Here is a 23466-nt window from a genome sequence, read left to right on the forward strand (position 1 = left end):
TCCCATAGTTTTGGAGCTATGGCACTTTAAAATTCTTTTTTTCATGTTTTCAGTAGCCTATAACTCCGAAAGGAAGCATTTGTGCACTCAGGTTAGTCCATACTTTTTGTCGTATGTGATGTTAGGAATAACCTCCCAAACCCTGTAGTCTAGTGGTTAGAGCGTTGGATTCATGTCCGCTTGGTTCCGGGCTCGATTCTCGGCCGGTGCTTTCCCAATTTTCGGCGTCCACCCAGCGTCGTAAGGCAAACTGGGAAGTCACGTGAATAAAAAACGTGACGGCTACTAGGTCTAGAAAGCTCCCGATACGCCGGTTAGCGATAGGGCGACGCGGCGCGCTGAACACGCGTTCCTCGCTAGGGTGGACGTAGTTCCACCAATCGCTAACAGATGGCGTGGAGTGGCTCAGGCCCAGAAATTTGGGCTGTTACGCCAAGTAGTTTAGTTTTAGCTTAGTACTGTATGTGTGTTGTTATTGAAATTCAGTATTTGTGGAACTCGACGCCTTTTGAAAACAATAGCAGCTTACTTTCGCACATTTTGAAAAAGAGAACAAAGCAAGAAACAAATCAGTAAGAAATATTTATTAATGTTACGTTTATTGTACTGCAAGATATAAAAATAAGACATTTTAAAAGCATCTTTATATATATGTACGTAAGAGATTTTAGTTGTAAGACTGTAGTAATATACTACTGGACATAATAATACCCTGGAAAGTATGCAATTTTTTAACCATTATGAACCTGTGGTCCAGCGTACTGGATATATATATTAATGTAAGAGATGATTAATTGTGGCGTTATATGGATATGGCACACGGACTCTTTAAAAGAAGAGGAAAAAGAACGGCACCTTCAAAATATAGTGCTATAGAAGGATGTTGAAAAATAGATGAGTAGATTAGGCATCAAATGAATGGTAAATGAAAAGGGAATATACTAAAGAATATTTCGAAAAGAAGATATAAGATAATTTTACATTATGAAGGATATTTTAGATATCACACTATTAACTATGAAGGAATGGTAGAAGGAAAATCAGTACCTAGAGAAAGGTCGTGCTTAAATATGCCAACAAAATAATACGAGAAGTAGGGAAGAAAAAGTACAGGGAAACTAAAGGTTTGGCTCAGGATAGGGAAAACTGAAATGCTGTGTCAAACCGATAAATTACTGACATAAGATTATATTGTTTGTAAATTTGAAACATCATAGCAAGAAATAAAGTGACATCTTCATCTTTACATTTGACAGCTATATTTCTAGGTTAAAGGTTAAAAAGAATAGTCAACAAAAGTAAATGGTATGTACAAATTGGTGGAAGGAAACGAAAGGATCTCGATAAAACCCGCGGGCACGTTATCGGTTACAAACTTAGAGGATATGGGATTGAATTAGGAATACTCACGTATACCAGGGATAATCACTTGTGATTCCGTATTACATTTCATGATATTGCACCGGTACATAATTCGGTACCGGTACATAATTCGTTCTGTGTGAGACCCCTTTTGGCTCAAAGGTAAACAAAGAAAGAGAAAAACTTAGAAAGCATTGCTATTGACCAACAGTAAGGAGTCAAAATTTTGCTTAGATCCTTTATTAAAAATCAGTTATACTCTGGAAAGTATTAATGAATACAATTAACGACGAGGAGAGAGAAAAAGTACATTGATATTGGTGTGTGGGTACTAAGTCCGATTCTTTTAGGGACGGTAATATGCTGATTAAAACTTACGTACCACGTACCAACTAATGTTAGATTGCTTACATCAATTTTCTTATAATGATAACGATTGAGTCAAACGGATGTATCTTGATACAGGTACCATAGTTTGTCTCAAATGATTTTGACTAAAATGTCATTGTTTTAATTGTAAGTATTGTATTTCAGCTGCAAGGATTACCAATAATAAACATTAAGACTTAAGTTATTCTTATTTTGGCACTAGGAAGGAGGGAGAGTGTGTAGAGCAGGCACCACCAGATTTGATTTGTTTCAGCGGTTTCGTCTGTTCGAGCTATTGCCACGAGCAAGGTTATGAAATATCTGTAAGGTATTTCGATCACGTGCCAACGAGAAACCCACTAAATCACAAAGCATGTCTACACAACATACGGAAAGACGTGTTTGCTAATGATTTTACTTCATGTTGTTAAGCTTTACGATTACATTTGCTTAATGAATTTACATTTTTAAACTTTCCTCTTCGGCAGAAAATGTAGCCTATTATGTGAAGCTTAACTGGAAAATGGGATTAAATACAATCACGTTATTCTACAAAAGATCATGATGGAAAAGAAGCTTTTAAAGAATCAAGATATACTTTTTATTTAACATTTTTTGTTATTACATGCAAACATAATTTATTGTATTTTATCTTATAAACGAAGCCTAAATATTATGTAGCAGGCACTTTTGTATTGCGAAAACTGTATAAGGCAATATACAAGAAAATTACACAGTTCTGACATTATTATTATTATTATTATTATTATTATTATTATTATTATTATTATTATTACTAACATTCCCACTGATCCAGTGCCTCATATCTTAGGCGCATGAAATCCCGGGTTCAATTTCCAATGGGAGAGCTTGGAATGCATTACGGTGGTTCGGATTCCATCTTGAACAATAGATCCAAGTGTCATACTCTTGGTGCTTAAAGGGACGTTAAATTCCAAAACAACCTATCAACCATTGCGATAATTTATATCCATCGATATCGCTCCTGAAGTTTGTATTTTCTCATCCAATAAGAAATGTTCCAGGGTGGGACATTACGTCTATTCAGCTTTATCATGAAATATTATCGGAAGCTATAGCAGTGTTGTACAAATTCCTTCCTTGGTTGACCATTGAATACTTTTCACTTGATATATAAAAGTAAAGGTCGGGCCGAACTGGACAAATCTAATGGATCTATGGACTGTGTGAATGTATAGACCCACACATTTTCTTAATTTCGGCATGCTCCGGCTGCTTTTACTTACTCAAGTTGACCTAGGTACCCATTTTACAAAGGTTGGGTGAATGTTAGAACCGCATTGGTACAATGTAGGATTAGCAAAATTTCCGTTCTCACTATGGATCGAACCCGGGACGCCTTACTGACTACGCTACAACGGCCCTTCACCTAACATGACGCTGTATATTTCTGAGGAACAGAAAAGAAAGAATATCCATTTATATTCGATTTTAACACTTAATCCTACACTTGAAGATTTAAAATTATATATTTCTATTGTTTATCAATAGGTATTTTACAAATATTTTTTTTTTGTAAGTGTGTAAATACAAAAATAGTTTCTCAGGTATTGTTTTATAAACCTAAAGTAATCAAATTTTATATATTACTATTTCATTATTTTTCTGTTTCCAATAAAATATTCATTCAAGAAATAATCATTCCTAGAAATAGTCAACAGTATAAATGGAATTATACAAACACTATTTCAAACAAAAACAAATTAATTTACTACGCATACATTTTATAAATCTTCTGGATGTAACTGAAAAATTATCATGTTCCGTATCATCCATCTAGGACCACACTATGGATCATCGGTGGTCCAAAGAAAATATCAGGAGGATTTCAAAAACAATAGTTACGAATTATAATAATAGTCTAAAGTAAATTTGTCAATACTTTTTCATTTCTGCAGCAACTTGGGCTCTCTTCTCTCCTTCAAACTTAACATGCTCATTAGAATGGTAAGTTGGACTATGTCATTTGACATTAAACTTTTTTGATCAATCCATTAATATTTTCCGCCAAATTAAACATTTGATACTATTCCTGTCCTCTACAAAAAAAATATAAACCTTTCCAAGAGGGGTTGAATGAACTTGGTGTTGGTGACTTGCATTTTACATAAACAGTCCGCTTCACTCAAACTACTCGATATGGTGTCACAAATATCGAAGTAGAAATACTGACGCTATTTCACTGCTTTGCTCATAGCTTCTGGGTGCTTGCGTGAGCAAATCGACTCCCCGACTTTTCGTGGACGAGCAGAATTGGGAAGAAGCATAGTCTAGCAGTGGCGTATTTTGTGGACTACCGGGGCTATTACGAAATAAAGGTATTATAATAACAACTAATTTATATTGATAATTTTATACTTGGTATCTTTTTTTTTAATGATACAAGTTTCTGAGACCTTTATGTATTTAGAAACATCCTCTAGTTTCTTTGCACGAAGTCTGTCTCGCTTCTTAAGAGATCTTCGACTTGGCAACACAGCAGAAACCTACCTTCTCTTCCAGCAAGAATCATGTACTAGTAGTTATCAGCGCATTCTTCGCTCCACCTCCAACTACAGCTTACGAACGGGCTGCCAGTAGCACCAGTTGCCTACAGAGTAATTGGTTTCTTGGGTGTGCTCGAAGGATAAAGGGATATACGAGTAATGACGGCGCATTTTGGGGGTCAATTATAATTGCCTCGAACATCGTGAGACTCGTACCGTAGCGGTTTGCGTCAACGCAAAACAAATTTTGTTTTACAGTGTTTTGCGATAGTAGGCATAGCTGTTATAATTACCTGTTGCTTATTTGCGTTACGTTGCGAAGGCTTTTACAAACTGAGGCACCTTCGTTGGCTAATCATCTATTTCAGCGTTCTTTTGCACAACTTCCATTTAATCTGATGAATAGAGTTACCACTTATCCGAAGCAAAATTTAAGGACATTTCACGCAGCACATGAAGGTAGAAATGTAAATCCTTCTCCCGTAATAACTAATAAGATAAAATAACTATTTCTAATGAGCAAAACATATTTATCTACTTGATAAAAGGAAGTATGCTCTAAGGTTTTTTGGTATTTTAAGGACTGTATAATAACGTAGAAACTACACTCCAATAATAATAATAATAATAATAATAATAATAATAATAATAATAATAATAATAATAATAATAATAAGTATTATTATTGATGTACAGGTGTTATGAAGGTTAGGGATAGCCCAAGCCATCAAACCAATATACGCCACTGTGGTCTAGAGGTAATGAGATCTTGGTTGCTTCACTCTTATCTAACTACATTAATAATATTCCGCGAGAGTTAAACACAAGTGTTTTTTTCTAAAATAAACATTTTCATATATCATTTCTACACACGGTCCATTTAGGCTCCTAAGCCAAATAATGTCATATAGCTCAATAAGATCATGTTTTCATTTTCGAGAAATTTACAGAGCAGCTGTTAAAAAAGAACGAGTATAATTTTGCACTCATGCTAGTATGTGTCGCTGAAGAAGTATGTATATAGAATTTGTGGGCGGTTTTGATTTAAAAACATAATAAGGTGTTATTACAACCATAACTTTTGTGTGGATCTAACTAAGAAGGACAGTGGGTGCATATTTTGAATAATGCAGTCTTGGAACCAACGTAAAATTATTGGTTGGCTGGAGTTTAATATCCCTTTTCAATACTAAGGTTAATATGTCATTGAATAATATTGCAATAGTATGTGGCAACGTACAGATACAAAACTGCAAGTATAGGATTGAATAATATTGCAAGAATATTGTATTATTGCGTAGCAAGGTTAGAATTCGAATTCTAGGTTAGGGTAGAAAAAAGCATTAACAACTCAAAGTTTTATATTTTCTCCGTTGGGCTGTTTTTTTTTTAAAAAAAAACAACGTAATAGTTTGGCTTTTTAATGATGTGTATGTTTATCTAACTGCTGTTTTGTTCACTATCACTAATGTAAGTAGGTACAGGTAATTATGTTTTCTACGTTTAATATATAGACTATATATATATTAGGGTGGTCCTTATTCTACACCATTGTAATTTTTTTTCGGGACACCCCTTCATTTCGTACCACTTGTCGAAATATTATCCTGTGCAAAATTTAATTCCAATCGAATGAGGATAAATGGTGCCGCAAAGAGCCTAAAGTTTTTGTTCATTTATTGGGAGCTTTTCAATTATCCAATAGATGGCAGCACTTATAAAGATATAATAACAAGCACTTATAAGCGACATTTTCAAACTCTTGCTTGTGATTTTCAAGAAAAAGTAGTAAGTGGAAGGGAATCACGAGTAGTACTGCAAGTAAGTATGTGAAAATGAATTACGGAAGAGTAAACTCTTCAACGAATATCGCTTTTGCCAACCATGGCACGATAATAAGCTCCTGGGAAACTTAATAGTGAGTGGAACTTCTGGTTGGAATTCCTCCGAGGAAAATAACAGCAAGTTCAATAACTTCAAGGCAGTCTTCTCTGGGTAAATTATTCTAGATATTCTGCACAGCAACCTGAAGAACGTCGTTGCAAGTGTCATGTAGTTTTTCTTGAATACGTTCATTTTGTATACCGGGCTTGAATTTAGTTTTGTCAATATCACTCTAAGTTTGTTGAAAATAGTTGAAAATTTAAATGTTTCCAGAACGATCATTGATCTTTGACTCGAAAACAACTTTTAAAACGAGTTCATAAATGTGTTGTCTGCATAGCAAATACAAAATATTTCTTCCCAAATATTGTTCCAACAAGATGCAGACACGTTTTATTCGTCCAGTATTTGCGGAGGTTGTGTCACAGCAAAGAGCTTGGACTTTATCAACAATACCACATTTTTCGTTTTCCTGTGGCAGATGGTAATTTCGGAAGTGCTAGTAATCGCTCACCCTCATTGAAAGTAACAATAACCGGTAGTCTGTCAACGAACACTGTCTTTGTTAATGCACGAAGCACCTTTTCATTTCAGTGCATGGTAACAGCATTTATATTTTTTAATTTCACCAAAAAAAAAAAAAAAAAAAACCTTCTTGCAAGTTGCAGATTCTAACACAAATGTTGATGACAAAGGCCAATAGATTACCTATTTATAACCAAGACATCGACATCCTGATTCAATGCTTCGGCAACAGCAGTTAAAATGTGTACCACATCTCTGTTACTAACTTTGCATTTATCCAAAACTGCAACAAGTTTGGATCTCTCTTTTTTCCAGTAGACAATTTCAGTTCCAGTGGTGCATCCAGGTCGTCCTTTTTTCCTCTAAGAAGACCCATTTTATCTTTCTCATTGTCAATGAGATCCAAAGCAGAAAATGAGTCGAAAAGATCATCCAGTTTCTCCAGAAAGTCTTCCTCTTTCTTCTTTTGTAATTTGTTCGCCGAACAGATTTCTGCAAAGACCTGCATTATTATTTTTTTTTTTTCCAATTTCTCTGTGTTGGAATTTTTTGGTTGAGACACATGCCTTCCCCCAGAAAAAAACTTCAACCTCTTTTATCACTAAAGATGCACCACGACGTAAAGTTTACTTTCCTAAGGTTGTAAAATAACACCCTGAGCATTTGTGCATTTGATGGTAACTTAGAACCAACCAATTGTGCTTTGGCAGTTGTGCTTTAAAGATAAATCTTATCGGTACTTCTAGTTTCCATTGATGTGTTCACTTTTACTTCTGGCCCTCAACTACCAACAGAACTGGGGGAACTCAGCAGAAACATAAAATTAAGCGCTTGTGGCCGAATAAACTTTATGCCAAAAATCATATTAAATATGATATTTATCCAATCAAAATAAGTTATTTTCGTATCACATCTTAACTTACTATTTTTTCTTGAAAATCACGGGGAAGAGTTTGAAAATGACGCTTGTAAATGCTTGTTATTATATCTTTATAGGTGCTGCTATCTATTGGATAATTCAAAAGTTCCCAATAAATGAACAAAAATTTTAGGCTCTTTGCGGCACCATTTATCCTCATTCGATTGGAATGAAATTTTGCACAGAATAGTTTTTCGAGAAGTGGCACCAAATGAAGGGGTGTCAAGAAAAAAAAATACAATGTTGTAAAATAAGGACCACCCTAGTGTATATGTTAATTACTTTTATACATAATGAATGGAAGTATTTTTTGTAGTTACAGAATATCGATATATTGTACAAGAAAGAGTGATTCAGATTTACAGTAAAATGTTTCTGAACTAAGTGAAAATCATATGGTAGAAGATCGTGTGGGAAGTATACTGGCATTTTATCGACGTTTAGTCCTCAGAATTATCTCAACTTACCTGATATGTGTATTTATCAGTTTCCGTATAGAAGGAAATACTTGTTTTAAAGACACAATGATGATAATAAAAGATTATCATCTTTAATCATAATAAAGTTTTGAGAACAACATCCCTGTTAATGTTATTGTCTCTACTACTTGGATAAGCCTACTGTAGAGTTCATTTAACACCCTCTCCTATTTTGAACTTTCTTGATTTGATTTTTCCTTTTAAAAAATCTATCATACGGCCAGTAAATATCGTACACGGTCGATGGAACTCATCTGACCTTGACCAAAATTTGGATGGTGTTAGAACTTAACGAGTTTGGTATAATATTAAATATTTTTGTGTGTAGGCCTTTGGTTCCTGAGTTATTGGCCATCAAATGTGGGGTTTGACTTAGTGAAAGATTACTTTATTTGACATGGTATTAACGATACTGATTCAATCTTGATGATATTTTTTTTACGATGATAGATCTTGTGTAGCTTAGTACGTATGTACACTCATGTCCAAAATGATTATCGCATAGGGCCTATATATAACTGCCTTCCTGTAAGAATATAATTTCATAATGATTTTGCAGGATACTTTTAATACTGATACTATGTGTATAATCGGGAAATGTATATTTGTGGTAAATTTCATAGGAAAAGAAATATAAATACGAAAATTAGAATGAGTAAAACAAAATGTTGCTAAATGGACAAGAAAATTTTATTTTTGTTTCATTGTTTTTATTTATTGCTCTTTTGACATGAAATTTTCCACATATATGTCTTTGGCGATTATACACATACTAACATTATAAGAAATACCGGGCGAATTCGTTATCAAATTATATTCCTACAATAACATATTTATAGACACGCGACAATTATTTTGGACATGAGTGTACATAATACACACGTTATTCAAAAGTCACGCACATCAAAATAATAATAAAAAAAAGACGACATTAAGTAATACTACTACTTAGTACATCTTGCAGTATTGTATATTTGTACAACATATGCTCAAAATGGTTACCCCTTTCAGTAATGCAAGTACGAACTCTTTTTACCATGTTGGAGACCACTTTGTAGAGCACGTGTACACTGATGTTGTTAACCTCATTTGTTATGTTCATCTTTAGTTCCTCCAGTGTGTGTGCCTTTAAGGTAACTCGACAGGAAGAAATAAGAGGACGTCAAATCGGGTGAAGGTGAATCCTTTATAGATTACACTTTCACCAAAAAACTCGCGCAAAAAAAAATGCATGGTGTCGTTAGATGTGTGATATGAGGTACTATTCTACTGGAACCAGCAGTCACGTTTATTCTCGTCAAGAAGCGCAATGAACTATGTAAGAATATCTTGATACAAAACAGTTACCCTTTTTTTTTTAAATGGGGTTCATTATACGACGACGTGATATGGCACACGAAACTCCAGTTTTCTGAAAGTGTAAGGGAATTTCGTGTTACACACGTGGATTTTCAGTAGACCAAATTCAAGTGTTGTGACTATTCACGTAGCCACTAAGGTGAAATCACGCCTCATCAGCGAATAAAATACGGTCAAGTAATGCAATTCCGTGGTTGTCAACAAATGAGCGAAGCCATATACAGTACACTACCTGCTTACGTTTATCCGACTACTTCAATTCTTGAAAACTGCGAACATGATATACACGAAATTGTAACCTCTTCATCGCTCTCTGCTGAGCATTTCCATATGGAATCTGAGAGTGAGTTGATAGTCTCCTCAAGCTTTTTGAGGGAGAACTGCATAACCTTTTTAACCTCAGCCAGTTTATCATCAGACTGTGGATGGTCTCCCGGTTCTTTTCTTGTCTGAAACAGATCCACATTGTCTAAAACGGGTGACTAATCTCGTAATGATTAAATTGTTAGGCACTGCGACATCAGGATATTTCCTACGAAATTCGTCTGCAATACGTGCATAAGAATATCCACTGGCAAAATAATGTTCTACAATGAAAACTCTTTGCTTTTGGGAAAATGACATATTCACCAAGGAATACATAAAGCACTAATGGAAGTGTCGTGTGCTCAATGCACGTCTCAAGGACGTCTAGATGTGTTGTTAATATCCATGGTGCTCAAATATAACACTATTTATAGACAATTGAATTTGGATGTGCGCGATTTTTGGATCGCATGATATATCTGCATGGATATGCAGACCGTTGGCTCTCGAGTTATTGAGCATTAAATTTGGATTTGGATTTAGTGAAATGAAAAAAATCACTAACTCGTGAACCGATAAAACCTATACGATCTTAACCGAATTTGGTATGGTGGAGAAGGTTCACGAGCTTTGCAAACATTCGAGGACAGTCATGGTATACAGATCTTTAGTTTCCAAGTTATTGTCCATCAAATCTGGGTTTGAACTCGGTGAAATTTCTTAGTTTCTCTAAAAGCGATTGATGGAACTCATTCGATCTCGACTAAAATTGGGATGGTAACAGAACGTGACAAACTTAATAAACATATGACATATTTTGTTGTGCAATCTTCTGGTTCCTAACTTTTGGCCATCAAATTTGTGGTTCGACTAAATGAAACGTCATTATATGTGGTCTGTCTGTCTTGCTGTTGCAAAGTTTGTTTCAGTACAAGTCCAATAGTCTTCCGAGCAAGCTCCAATTGTAGTTAAAATTCTTGAACACATAAGTATTCGGCTTATTTCCCATTTTATCCAGATCGATCCGTTGCAAATAGAATCTAATGCAGCCAATTTTACGCAAAGAAAATAATACTCAGTTCCTGTCAAAAACAGTGGAACTGATCGAAAAAATCCGTCACCATCACCTGATACATTTACTTGAACAAATTCTTCCATGAGATCAACAGAAGAAATTTTTCTTCTTCATCATCTACTTGAAAGTTGCTTGCGATGAAGGTCAAGGTAGTGACATCTCTACGAACTATTGCAATGATAGAGTTCATTTCCTTTCTCCGATTGCTCAACACTGAGGTGATTTCGTCGAGGGTTAGCTGCAAATCTAAAGATGTTTCTCCACCAGGAAGTAATGACCTAATGATAATCAAAATTGTTAAAACGTCCATACAAATCTTTTTATTAGCTTCTACTTTCTTTGTTCTGGAGCTTTTTCGTTGATCAACTGGGGAGAAAATTCTATTTTCATCTTGGGTTTCGTTGGAGTGTTCATAATAAAACCTCTCTTTTTATCCTCCACTTTGTGTTTGTGTTTCAAAATTGATGCCTTAAAATCTGGAATTTCATATATATATATATATATATATATATATATATATATATATATATATATATATATATATATATATATATATATACAGGGTGGGCCATTTTAATTAATCCACGGAAATATCTGAAAAATGATAAAACATAGAAGAAATGTTTCAAGTACGTTTTATATATTGCTAAAGGGGAAAACCAATTCCGCCAAAAGTACCCCTCCCCGCCCCCCGTAAATGGGGGTAACGGGGGGTAACTTTGAAATGTCAAATGGAAACATGGGTCGAGTAATACCTCGTTCGAAAGGTCTTGGAAAACTAAGTAACGCTGTACCAAAAGATGTTCCATATTGTGCACCGGTTTCAAAATGGCCGCCATAATATGGTTCGGAAACTCCAGTACCGGTAGTGTGAAAACCATGGAAGGTAAATGAATGGAACAAAATTGAAATACGTAAATATCATAGGGCATATCAAACGGTATGGTCCCTGTGTTCCCAGTGGCCTCCCTAAAGGGGTCTTGGGGGCTAACTTCAAAATTTCAAATAGTAACATGAGTCGAGTGGTACCTCGTTCGATAAATCTTGCAAAATCTAACATATTGCAGGAGAAAACGATTGATGTGAAATGGCAGTGTTCTCAAAAGGCCGCCGAAACATAGTATCCGTGTCAGAGAAAAGGTTTAGTACCCGTAGTATGAAAGTGATTGGAGATGAATCAACAGAAGAAAAACTGGAGTAGCTAACTGACGTAAGGCACATCGAGAGGTGTTGTCGGGGTGACTCCAAGGGCCAACTGAAAGGTATCCGGGGCCAACTTGAAAATTTCAAATAGCAGCTTGAAGCGAGTAACATCACGTTACATAGACAAATTAATATCAAACAGCTTCTGTAAGAAAATTTTCGACATGAGACACCGTTTTCAAAATGATCGCAAAGACATGGTGACTGTCTAAGAAAACGTCTAGTGCCCATAGTATGAATACGGTTAGACATAAATGAAAATAACGAAAATTAAATAGGAAAACCACGGAGGCGTTCCAAGGCTTGAGAATAATACAACAGAGATAAAAAATATTAGAGTAAAATCGCCATAATGTATAGAGAGAAATCCAAGTCCTGCAAAATAATCTCTCCCTGCGCTCTGTATGTGAGTGGGGTGGAAAGTAAAGTGAAAGTTCAAACGAGAACTCTACTTTAATTCGTAAATTAAGGCTAACCTTACAAATAGGTATGGTGTGGTTGAAACATTTGTTTGTAAGGATGACGCTGTAGTGACTAAAAAAAGAGAAACTTTTATGCAATGCGTGCTGGTTATTCAGAAAGCATTTCGGGGATATACGTACACACCGTTTCGTCCCTCAAGCTCACAATATGACATGAATGCTAATAGTTAATCAAAATGTAGCTGTGACCATCCGCGTTAACTTAGTGCACCAATTCTCTATGCATGAAGTCTGCCTTCCAAACAGCATTGGATAGGTCAAGCATACGCCCGAACCGTTGTCCGGCCGGACATTGAAATTTTGAAGTTAGCCCACAAGACCCTTTCAGGGAGGCCACTGAGATCACAGGGATTACATCATTCGATATACCCTATGATATTTACGTATTTCAATTTTGTTCCATTCATTTACCTTCCATGGATTTCATACTACGGGTACTGGAGTTTCCCAACCATATCATGGCGGCCATTTTGAAACTGGTGCACAATATGAAACATCTTTTGGTACAGCGTTACTTAGTTTTCCAAGACCTTTCGAACGAGGTATTACTCGACCCATGTTTCCATTTGACATTTCAAAGTTACCCCCCGTTACCCCCATTTACGGGGGGCGGGGAGGGGTACTTTTGGCGGAATTGGTTTTCCCCCTTAGCAATATATAACGTGTACTTCAAAAATTTCTTCTATGTTTTATCATTTTTCAGATATTTCCGTGGATTAATTAAAATGGCCCACCCTGTATATATATATATATATATATATATATATAATACTAGCTGAACCTGCGCTCTCTACACAGCGCATCATTTGCATATGAGCATAAAACTCCTTCTCATTCCTCACAACATCTGTACATGTCCTTTTACAGACTCAAGTGAAAGACGTGTTGATTTAAAAAAAAGCCAAGGGGTATCATAAAGGGAAGACTTTTTTCGATTATTTTTTCTCAATATCTCGCACCGTTTGCAAGATTTGAGCCTACTTTCGGTTGGAGTTTCCAATTCATGTAGACCCTATGACCAGGTTTTCTTTCTTCTTGCATGCAGTATGTAATAAGCAAATACATTACATACAATTAATTATAAAGTCAGTTATATATGGTGTTCATTGGGCAAAACATTCCAAAAATAAAGGTTCATCTTAGACTGGAGAAATGGTTATTCTTCCTTTTCCATTATTATTTGGCCATGAAACAAACTCTTGAGACATATACAACCCCTATATACAACAGTGTGGTGTTGGAATGTATAATGCGTAGGATGTGATGCTTTATTTTTTTAAATTTCAACACTTCCAATGTACTTGTAAAAATGTAAAGAAATAGTGGCCATGTTTTTTTTAAATATTCAATTAGGACTGAACAATCTACATGAAATTTGCAATCGATCAGTGGAAACGTCATCTTTCTAGAGCCTGTAGTTTCCGAGATCTCATTGTAGAAAGGATTGCCCACAAACATATAAACGTCTACAACATATAGTTTAAAAGAACTCGAAAGATAGCAGCACAATTCACGTGCATTGATTTTAGAGACGGCTTTTTAAAATACAAAGGCTTTGGACAATAATTTTAAAACATAAACTTTATGAAAATGATGTATTTAATTAATTTATTTAAAGTACACATACTCAAAAAAAAAAAAAAAAAAAATGTCTCTGTTAAACGTGAAATCACACATAACCATAAATGAAAGATTTGAAAGCCAAAGTTATAGGTTGGAACTCAGTCGCTTATAATTGCTATTGTAGCATTTGAATATATATATATATATATATATATATATATATATATATATATATATATATATATATATATATATATATATATATATATAATATTCTGTTAGAGCTACGGTAGAGCAAAGTAAAATATTGAAGAATCCTCTTAAATCTCTGCCCTAATGGAACTCTGTTTCTCTCCATATCAATGAACCAGAGTTTACAATAAATCTACTCTGCAATTTGCAAGTTAATTTGAGTGAGCTGATAAGACTTGATTTTCCTTTGGAAATAACTTGATTTCACTCGCTGTTTCCTCGAGAGTATTGGTAGGAAGCATCGTATCCTTCGGATTGCCAAAAACGAAAAACTTATTATGGTAGATGACTTTATGATTTTTTTTTTTTTTTAAAAAAAAGAAAAACTTCCCAAGGTTTTATAAGCTATCCAACTATTTGTTAGTGCAGTTGACTCAAGATCGGTGTATTTTATTAAGATTGGCAGAAAAGTCGGGTCCGTTCTATCATGAACTGCATAGCAACGTCTTTCGTTTCCCTACAGATGATACCCCGAATCCAATATTGCTGAGACGCTAATTTCCGATCAAGTTGTTTTTTTCTTGTGGGCAGCAGATGCTCATCAATTTCTACTTCTAAATCTTTGCCATCAACCTTTCTATCTGTGTAAAAATTCAATTCTTAAAATGGCAAACCTAACATGAAATTCATTGTTACAAACTGTCTTCTGGTCAACTTCAGTGTGTTCCACCACTTGGGTCAAAGGATCATTACAAACAAAGCCAAGTACGATTTTTAATAACTTCTGAAATGGCAACCGACAATGAAAATCCACAAACGTATTTTCAATCGAATTGACAGTCATACTACACTTCTTCTTATTGTTATATACACCTTGTTTCAAAAAGAATATACGTATTTCGAATGCATGTATTTATTAAACTTTAAGACATACGAATATTAAATTTTACACACATATTTACGAACCTCTCAAGTTCAAATTACAGTTCAAAGTTCAAATTACAGATGTTCAATATGTCCTTCATCAGCGACATGAACAATATCACATCGATACTCAAATTCCTCCCATACTCGGGTAAGCATGTCCTGCATCACTGATGTTGTGGCAGAACGGATCCGGTTCTTCAACTCTTCCAGGTTCTATGGGAGTAGTGGTACATAAACGTTGTCTGTAACGAAACCCCACAGGAAGAGGTCACCGGATGCTAAGTCGCCAGCTCCGCAGACGACCAATCCAACGGTTCGGTAGAGTTTCATTCAGATGTTCACGCACTTGGCGACTCTAGTGAGGGGGTGCCCCGTCTTGTTGAAAAATGAAGTTGTCTTCGTGCAGCCTCGGAAGCAACCAGTTTTGTAACATAGCGAGATACTGCTGACTGTTAACCGTGTTTCCATTACAGAAGAATGGGCCGTAAACAGATGATCAGGATATCGCACAAAACACACTGTCTTTGGGCGAATCTTGTATATGTTCAACGACTGCGTGTGGGTTCGGTAGGCCTTAAATTGTCTCTGTAGACCTGACCACTAACACGGAAAGTCGCTTCATCACTGAACACGATGCGTTGTGCAAAAGTGTTATCATTGTCAATAGCATCCAGAATCTCGTTACAAAATGCCACACGTTTGCGTTTGTCATCAGGACGCAGAGCTTGTAACAGCTGTAACTTGTACGCCTTCATACATCTCAAAACATGCCAAATTGTTGTTGTCGGCACTTGTAACTCCTGACTGGCACGACGAGTTGATTTTGAAGGACTACGTTGGAAAGCAGTTTGAATTCGTGCAACATTTTCTTCAGGAACACGAGGGCGGCCAGGACTCTTTCCTTTACCTGTATCTACAAACTGTCGATACCATCTGCGAATGTTCCACCCATTCTGAGGTTCAATTTGCTGCCTCAACCTGAAACGTCTTTGCACTGTAATCACGGAATTGCACTTCGCAAACTCGAGAACACAAAATGATTTCTGCTGCGGGGTAGCCATTTTAAACATATGACTGTTACCAAGAAAAACAGAAGACAACTGACATCAAGCTGCTATTAATAGCCGAGCCGAGGCGCAGCGATCGATAGTTTGGACAAATAATTCTTCGTAATACGTATATTCTTATTGAAACAGGGTGTACATTTGTAAATCCATCCAAGCTTGAATTTTTCTTTGCTTCATGTTCATCTTGCTTTTACAGGAGAGACAATTTGGCTTGAACGGATAATTTCTATTATAAGTTGAATCCCAGCTGGAATAACTCGACAGTAAGCAAGGAATTCCTGACAGATCTTTTCTGTTGGAAATCTTGACTTGAAATTGTATATTGTTAGATCTGTCAGTATACTCGAGAAATCAAAATCTTCATTTTCCTTTCCAGTGAAGAAAAGATTAATTGTCTATGCTTCTAAAGCCACTCGGACGTCTTCTAGATATCCGCAAACTTTCATTTCTACGGGTTAATACCTCATCTAACTTATTAAGGAATATTTTTTTTTTCTATTTCTGTACATCTATTAAGGTGTGATTTATTGTCCCGATATAGTTCCATGTCGACAGCTGATTTGTATAAAAGTAGATTGTCACTTGTTTGTTGATATAACCTGATAAAAGTAGAATGTCACTCAAGTAATTATGCTAAAATGGCCAATTCGTGTAAGAAATAACCACGAATGTGGTACAAGACAGTGTTGCCACAGTCCTAGGTCTGGAGTGGGCTGAAAAATAGTACCAGATTGAAACAAAAAGGGCTGAATTCATTAATTTATACCAATGTTATACATGGCTCAATAACATGAAGCTAAAAAAGGTAAAGTTCTTGAACATTCTTCCCCTTCCCCTTCCAAGAGTCCAAATCAAGAAAGTGCTATTTTTAAAAACGTCCAAATAGGACGACCCCGAACAACCGTGGAAGTAGATGATTTTTTTTTCGCACGCAGGAAGTATAACAGAGGCCGCAAATTAAAAGGGAAAATGAAATCTTTAAGTTTTACGTCCCACGGATATGCCGATTAGGCTAAAGGAGACGGTGATGATGAGAGATGAGTGAAATGAAGAAAGTGGGAGGAAACGGGAGAACCCCGAGAAAACCCACGAGCACGGTGTTTGTCCAACACAAAGTCCACACGGCGCGAACTGGGATCGAATCAGGGACCCCAGCACCGGAGGTGAGCGCTCTACCACTGAGCCACCGCGCCCCCCACAAAGTAGAAGGAAAAACAGTTATTATATTCGGTATGTATTGTAGGGAAACCAAACGCGCCTCTATTTCAAAGTGACCAATAAACCAAAACAGTATTTTGGTCATATAAGAAAAAAACAAGTAAAACGCAATAAATCAATCATCTCCGAGTTCGTGTGTAAACAATACGTTATAATAAAACATTAAAATTTAAATTATTACACTGTATTCTCGCTTATTTCACGACCGAAGGAGGATAATAGACTGTAAGCAGAATATAAGGTAAGTAAACTGACATTTGTAAAAAGAAATGTAAAACCGGTCCATCGTCCTAGAACCTTTCCTGAAAGACATCACAGCACATTATTAATAATTTTAAGTCACAGTGCTATCTATGGTGCTGAATTGGGTAGAATTGTACCAACTTTTTCACAAAAGGGGCTGAAAATGCCAGCGTGGTACCAACGGGCCGATGAATGACAAAAAGGGCTGAATTTGGTACTGTTGTACCAAGTGTGGCAACAGTGGTACAAGAACAAGAGAGTCACAATTAGTATAACAATCTCGAACGGAAAGCACTGATATAAATTTTGAAAGGATGCAGTGATGATGTAGTAACTAAATCATGAAAAATATGAAGCCGAACTAGACATTTTTGTACTTGAAAGTTTACACAAACCACAGCATCTGAGGGATAATTTCAATTACGTGCACTGCGCTTCAAAAATGCAGCTAAGTCAGTGGGTTCGTCATTTACAATATAATAATTACTACTCTGCAACCCACTAATAATGAAATCCGCGTTAACAATGGAAATCGTAAATGCAAGTTGTCCCCCCTCTGTCTTAATTAATATTAATGCAATAAACGAATATAATTGCAATATTTTAATTAAAGATATAACATTTTAATTCACAGCAATTCCACGGGATATTTATTTCATTTTTAAAATAACAACATTGCCTTCTAATTAACTATTAACATATCAAATCATTATTTACCAAAAATATAAAGTACAGCCTTAGTAGATGTTTTCAACAAAATCGAATTCAGTGTAAATGTGATTTTGTGTTAAAAAGGTGGTAGGGCAAAGATTTTAACATAAATACTGTCTCAAAATAGTTGTGATTTTCAACAAACAAGAGCTGAAAAGTAGATATAACTGCTCTGAGATCGCATCTTGTAGATGTTATAGCACGGCCAACAAGAGATGGTCTCTGACGTTTCTTACCACATGCGTTGGAACATTGCACCCCCTACTTTGATACCAGTGTTACCAACCACGATCACTCTTTCTTATACCATTAATTAAATTGCCACTACAGTTGCACCGAAAAAGACCTTGACAAGCGAGTAGTGGCAATGTCACTGCGAGCTGTCAGAGACGTTCTCTTACTGGACGCACTTTAATACCAATTTAAAGTAGAATATAAGGTTCTAGCACAACCCCGTGTGAACAATGCAACAACCTTTGTTCTAGGTCAATTTTTAACTATATATTAGTAGATAGGGTCGGATCCAGGATTTTCTGAGGGGGTGGACCATAACTACCAAAATAACCCGTATAATTGAAACTCTTCAAAGTGACATGCGACAATATTCTTTACATCTGGCAACGCTGAGACATAGAACGGTGTGGAGGTGTGTTTTAAAGAGGGGCGCAAGTGATGTGCAGGAAAGATTAGGAGATGCAGGAAAGATTAGTGATGTGCAGAAGGCAAGCAAGTGATGTGCTTGTGTTTTCTTCCCTACTTGACAAATGTAATATTGCTTTGCTTGGTGAATCCTTTTCCATCAATCTTCAGATAATCGACTTAAACTATTGCTTTTGCAAAACTCCTCTTTCTTTTAAGCCCCAAACGGAAGCATGAGGGCAGAAAGTTTCGGAAAGGGTTGCTACTTTCACTGCTAGTTTCTCATTTTAGATAGTGTATATTTACAACGAAGGGGTGGGGTGCACGTGCACCCCCTAAATCCGGCCCTGTTACTAGACAATCTATTAAAGAACATATATTTTTCATAATCAGGGGGAAATTGCCCCCAGACTCCCCTAAAAGACGCCTCTATGTATAATTCATAGACCTATTTTTCTTTATATTTCGAATCGGTTTTATTGTGAGTAGACCCTATTTATCTTATTGTTTCATATATCCATACCAATTACGACCTGAGAGCTAAGAACAATTGAAAATAAATACGCAATTCGTCCCAGTCGGTCACTGGTCTGCATTGCCCAAAATCCCGAATTTTCGGGGTGAAAATAGAATTTTCGGGGAAAATGACATGTGAATACGAATCGAATGAACCCATTTCGTCCCAGTCAGTCGCTGGTCCGCATTGCCCAAATGATCCCACTTTTTATTTTTGACTGAATTGGTCGGTTCAAGAAATCAAAAGGGTCCGCATTGCCCAAATGATCCCACTTTTTATTTTTGACTGAATTGGTCGGTTCAAGAAATCAAAAGGGTGCCATTGGACATAGCTCATCAAAATCTACTTTTTAAACCCCCAAAAGTTGGAAAATACTGAGCCATAGTAACTCCCCTTTAACCGACCATCGTGCTTCAAAATGGCTGTGATGAGGAATTTGAGTTAACTCTTGCCTCTCTTAAATACATAGGATAATTAAAATAATAGAATAATAAAAAGACTCACCCGTTTACTTCACTTGCCTCTTAGCTTCTACAGCTGCTGTCATAGTCCTCTGTTAGTTTTATCTTCATTACCCGATTCCCGCTAGTCGTTCTTTTAAGTCCGTTAACCACTAGGAAAAAATTGTAAATTGTGTTTAAGATTTCTGAGCGACCCCTACGATTCCTGCGGCCCTAGGACAGATCCTAGGATGGCCTAGCGGTAAATCCTCCCCCGGTCTTCACTCAGCATCTACTTTTGGGTTTATAAGATAATTTGTTTGAATTTTCTCGAAAACTACGCATGAGCTTTTACAATGACGCATATCATTTTGTTCCACTCAGTAACATCTACCAATTGCTTTAAGTCTGATCTTTAAACATCCCCCCCCCCCCCGTTAAACACTGATAATATTTTTTGTCAATATATTCCTGAATATATTCAAATTACAATCATGACCCGGGTTCGATTCAGAGGCGGACTGGGCCGCCCGGATACCCGAAAATTTCCGGGTGGGCCCTGCCCTCTGCAAAATCACTTAAGATATTGCTCGATTAGTTATAACTGATTCAAAGCTCCTTTCTCATTCATAGTAACCAGTGGCGAAACTAACGGGCCCGCAGTGCTAGCGAAAGGGGGCACTAGGGAAAGGGGGCCCGAACCTAACTTGTTGAAAAAATCAATAAGATAATTTAAAAAGTCTCAAAAATTCATTTAAGTTATTAACTCGAAAATGTAATTTCGTCCATAATTTATGTATTAAGAATGCGATGTGCAATCGATAGCATAAAAGGAGCATGGAACTGATTCTTCTACGGTAAGGAAACCATGTTAGGCATGGAGTTATTGGAAGCTAGTGGTGGCGACAAATAATGGTTCTCTGAGCACAGCGGTGATGTCAGAAAACGGGCCCGAAGCCTCAGAAATCGGGCTCCGAAGTTTCGAGATGGGGTCCCTTTTATCTACCAATGAAATGTGTGGTTCTTCGACGTGAGAGATGGGAATGGAAAGGTCGTGGTCCCCTGAGCAAAGCGGTGATGTTACAAATCAAGCCTGGGGCTTGATGCAGGCAAATATCCAGGGGGGGTCTAGGGGACCGGGCACCCCTTAATTTTTTTCTGCCCCCCCTAAAATTTTCATGATAGGCTTGCAAATGAACTATAATATGGTGATAAACTATACTAAGGTTGGATTGGCCCCCTAACTTTAGCCGGGGTCCCCCTACATTTTTGGGCTGGCTACCGGCCTGGCCTGATGTCACCAGACATTGGGCCCAGAAAGCCTGGGTCGAGTCCCTTCTATTCACCAATGAAGCATGGAGTTTATGGACGTGGGTTGTTGCATTAGAAAGCGTTGGTTTCCCCTGAGCACACCGGTGTCGTAAATCTGGCCCGGGGTCCGAAGCCCAAGAAATCGCGCCCCAAAGGATGTTCATGCCATATTCTCCATGCTTTTGCTCACAAAAGTAAGTTCCCTAATTATCCTACCTGAATGTTATTCAACCGACAAGACATTACAAGACAATACTGTGATGCTGCATGTCAGTAAGAAACAGCGCAATATATCTGATATCGAATAGAAGGGACCTGAGCCCAAACATGGGGGCCCGGTTCTTTCCAACGCCACAACTCACGTTTCCAACACCATGTCTAACACGGTTTCCTTACGGTAGGAGGGTTTTCATGGAATATTCTCCATGTTTTTATCCAAGAGTAACAAAGACATTACAAAGCTGTGGGAATTAACAAGACATTAGATTGGGACAATTTTTTTATCGTATATGTGGTAAAATACATGAGAAATACTGAACCCGAATGAAAACACACCACTCCTTTCTTGCAAATCTTTATTTTTTAAATTATGATTTTTATTTATTTTTTTACTTGTTTTCAAAACTCGGATAGGTCTCAATTCCTGATGCAACCATATATTTTTTAATCGTGTCGATAAAGAGGAAGGAGGATAGCAAGATGGGGTTTCTAATTCAGTATACCTAACAATAGTGCACTGACTGGCGCCCATTTGCGAATATAAGGAAAAAGGAAACTTTATAGGCATTTATGGCATTTTTGACCCAAGCCCGTCTCAAGACCCGGGGATGACGTCCCCGACGCACGCCTCCAAGCAAAGGGATTGGGAAGGAAGCGCCCAGGACCTTATTTAAGGTGCCATCCTGGCATTCGTCTGGTGTAACTAAGGGCAATACTGGAAAACCTCAGTCAGGATAGCCGGCGGCAGTGTTCGAACCCGCTCGCCTCCCTAATTGCTGCTCCGAGAGCAGACTTACGACGCTGGGTGAACCAGGCCCATAGCCAGCTCGAAAATGTAGGGGGTCCGGTGAAAGTTAGGGGGGGCCGATCAAAAAATATAATTCATCACCATATTATAGATCGTTTGCAAGCCTACTTTGGAAATTTTAGAGGGGGCCAGTAAAAATTTAGGGGCGGAGGCCCCCTAGACCCCCCTGGATACAGGCCTGGGGTGAACACCGAAAAGTTGCATCCCTACCGGAAATCGAACCCGGGACAGGGTAAACAGAAGCCTGACGTTTTAGCTACTAGACGAAACCGGGGCTCTCTGTATAATTTGTCTTTGAGTTAAAATTGAAAAAAAAAAAAAAATGAAGTAGGAGTATCTTCACGACATCATATTGGTTCTATGGCCTATCTTCTGTTTCATGATTCAGTTTAACTTTCACAGACAATTTAAGAAAACTTTATTGTAATCATAGTCGTGTCCATGGTGGAGGGGGGTGTATAGTCGTCAACCCTCTCGAGCGGAATTTCACCTAGTATTTGCATTGGCGTATCCAGGTAGGGGGCGGAAAAGGGAGCCCTTATGAAGCCCCCTTCATCAAGGCCCTTAAGCATCATTCGGGTGGGCCCTTGTACTCCCAGTCCGCCTCTAGTTCGATTCCCGGCGGGAGTTCATGAGTTCGGATTCCACATTAATCAGTAGGTCCGTCTCATATAGCTTCGCTGCTCAAAGGGACGTTAATACTCAAAATCAATCAATCAAATTACAATCATATATTTAAAATTGATAAAATAGATATTGAGTTAGGACAGTGTTATTCTGGAAGTTCGATATGTGCTTTTTGCCTGGCCCTTTCTGCCATTTCAGATGTAGCATTGAATTTTCAAATCTTCAATAATAATAATAATAATAATAATAATAATAATAATAATAATAATAATAATAATAATAATAATAATAATAGGAATAGAAAAGACAAAATGTGACATATGTAGTGTCTGTGAAGTTTGCTAAAGGTAAATTGTAACTGACCATTACAAGTGACGAGCTTTCATAATTTCACGGTTTACTTCTGTCAGTAGCTGGCGCTCCTCTTGCTTGTTCTTCGAACTAAGGGCTCGCGCCTTCCAGATTGAAAACCATTGATCTAAGGGAATAGAAC

The 23466-nt window shown here is 37.0% G+C and overlaps 1 protein-coding gene across 3 annotated transcripts in view; it reads left to right on the forward strand.

The window, feature by feature from the left end:
• LOC145690544 (1-acyl-sn-glycerol-3-phosphate acyltransferase alpha-like) overlaps positions 1–23466 on the forward strand; it is a 277314-nt gene that overhangs the window by 137780 nt on the left and 116068 nt on the right. The gene's annotated exons all lie outside the window — the stretch shown is intronic.

Source organism: Thermobia domestica, chromosome 7 (assembly GCF_964235325.1).
Source record: "Thermobia domestica chromosome 7, izTheDome1.hap1.1, whole genome shotgun sequence".
Lineage (NCBI taxonomy): Eukaryota > Metazoa > Arthropoda > Insecta > Zygentoma > Lepismatidae > Thermobia > Thermobia domestica.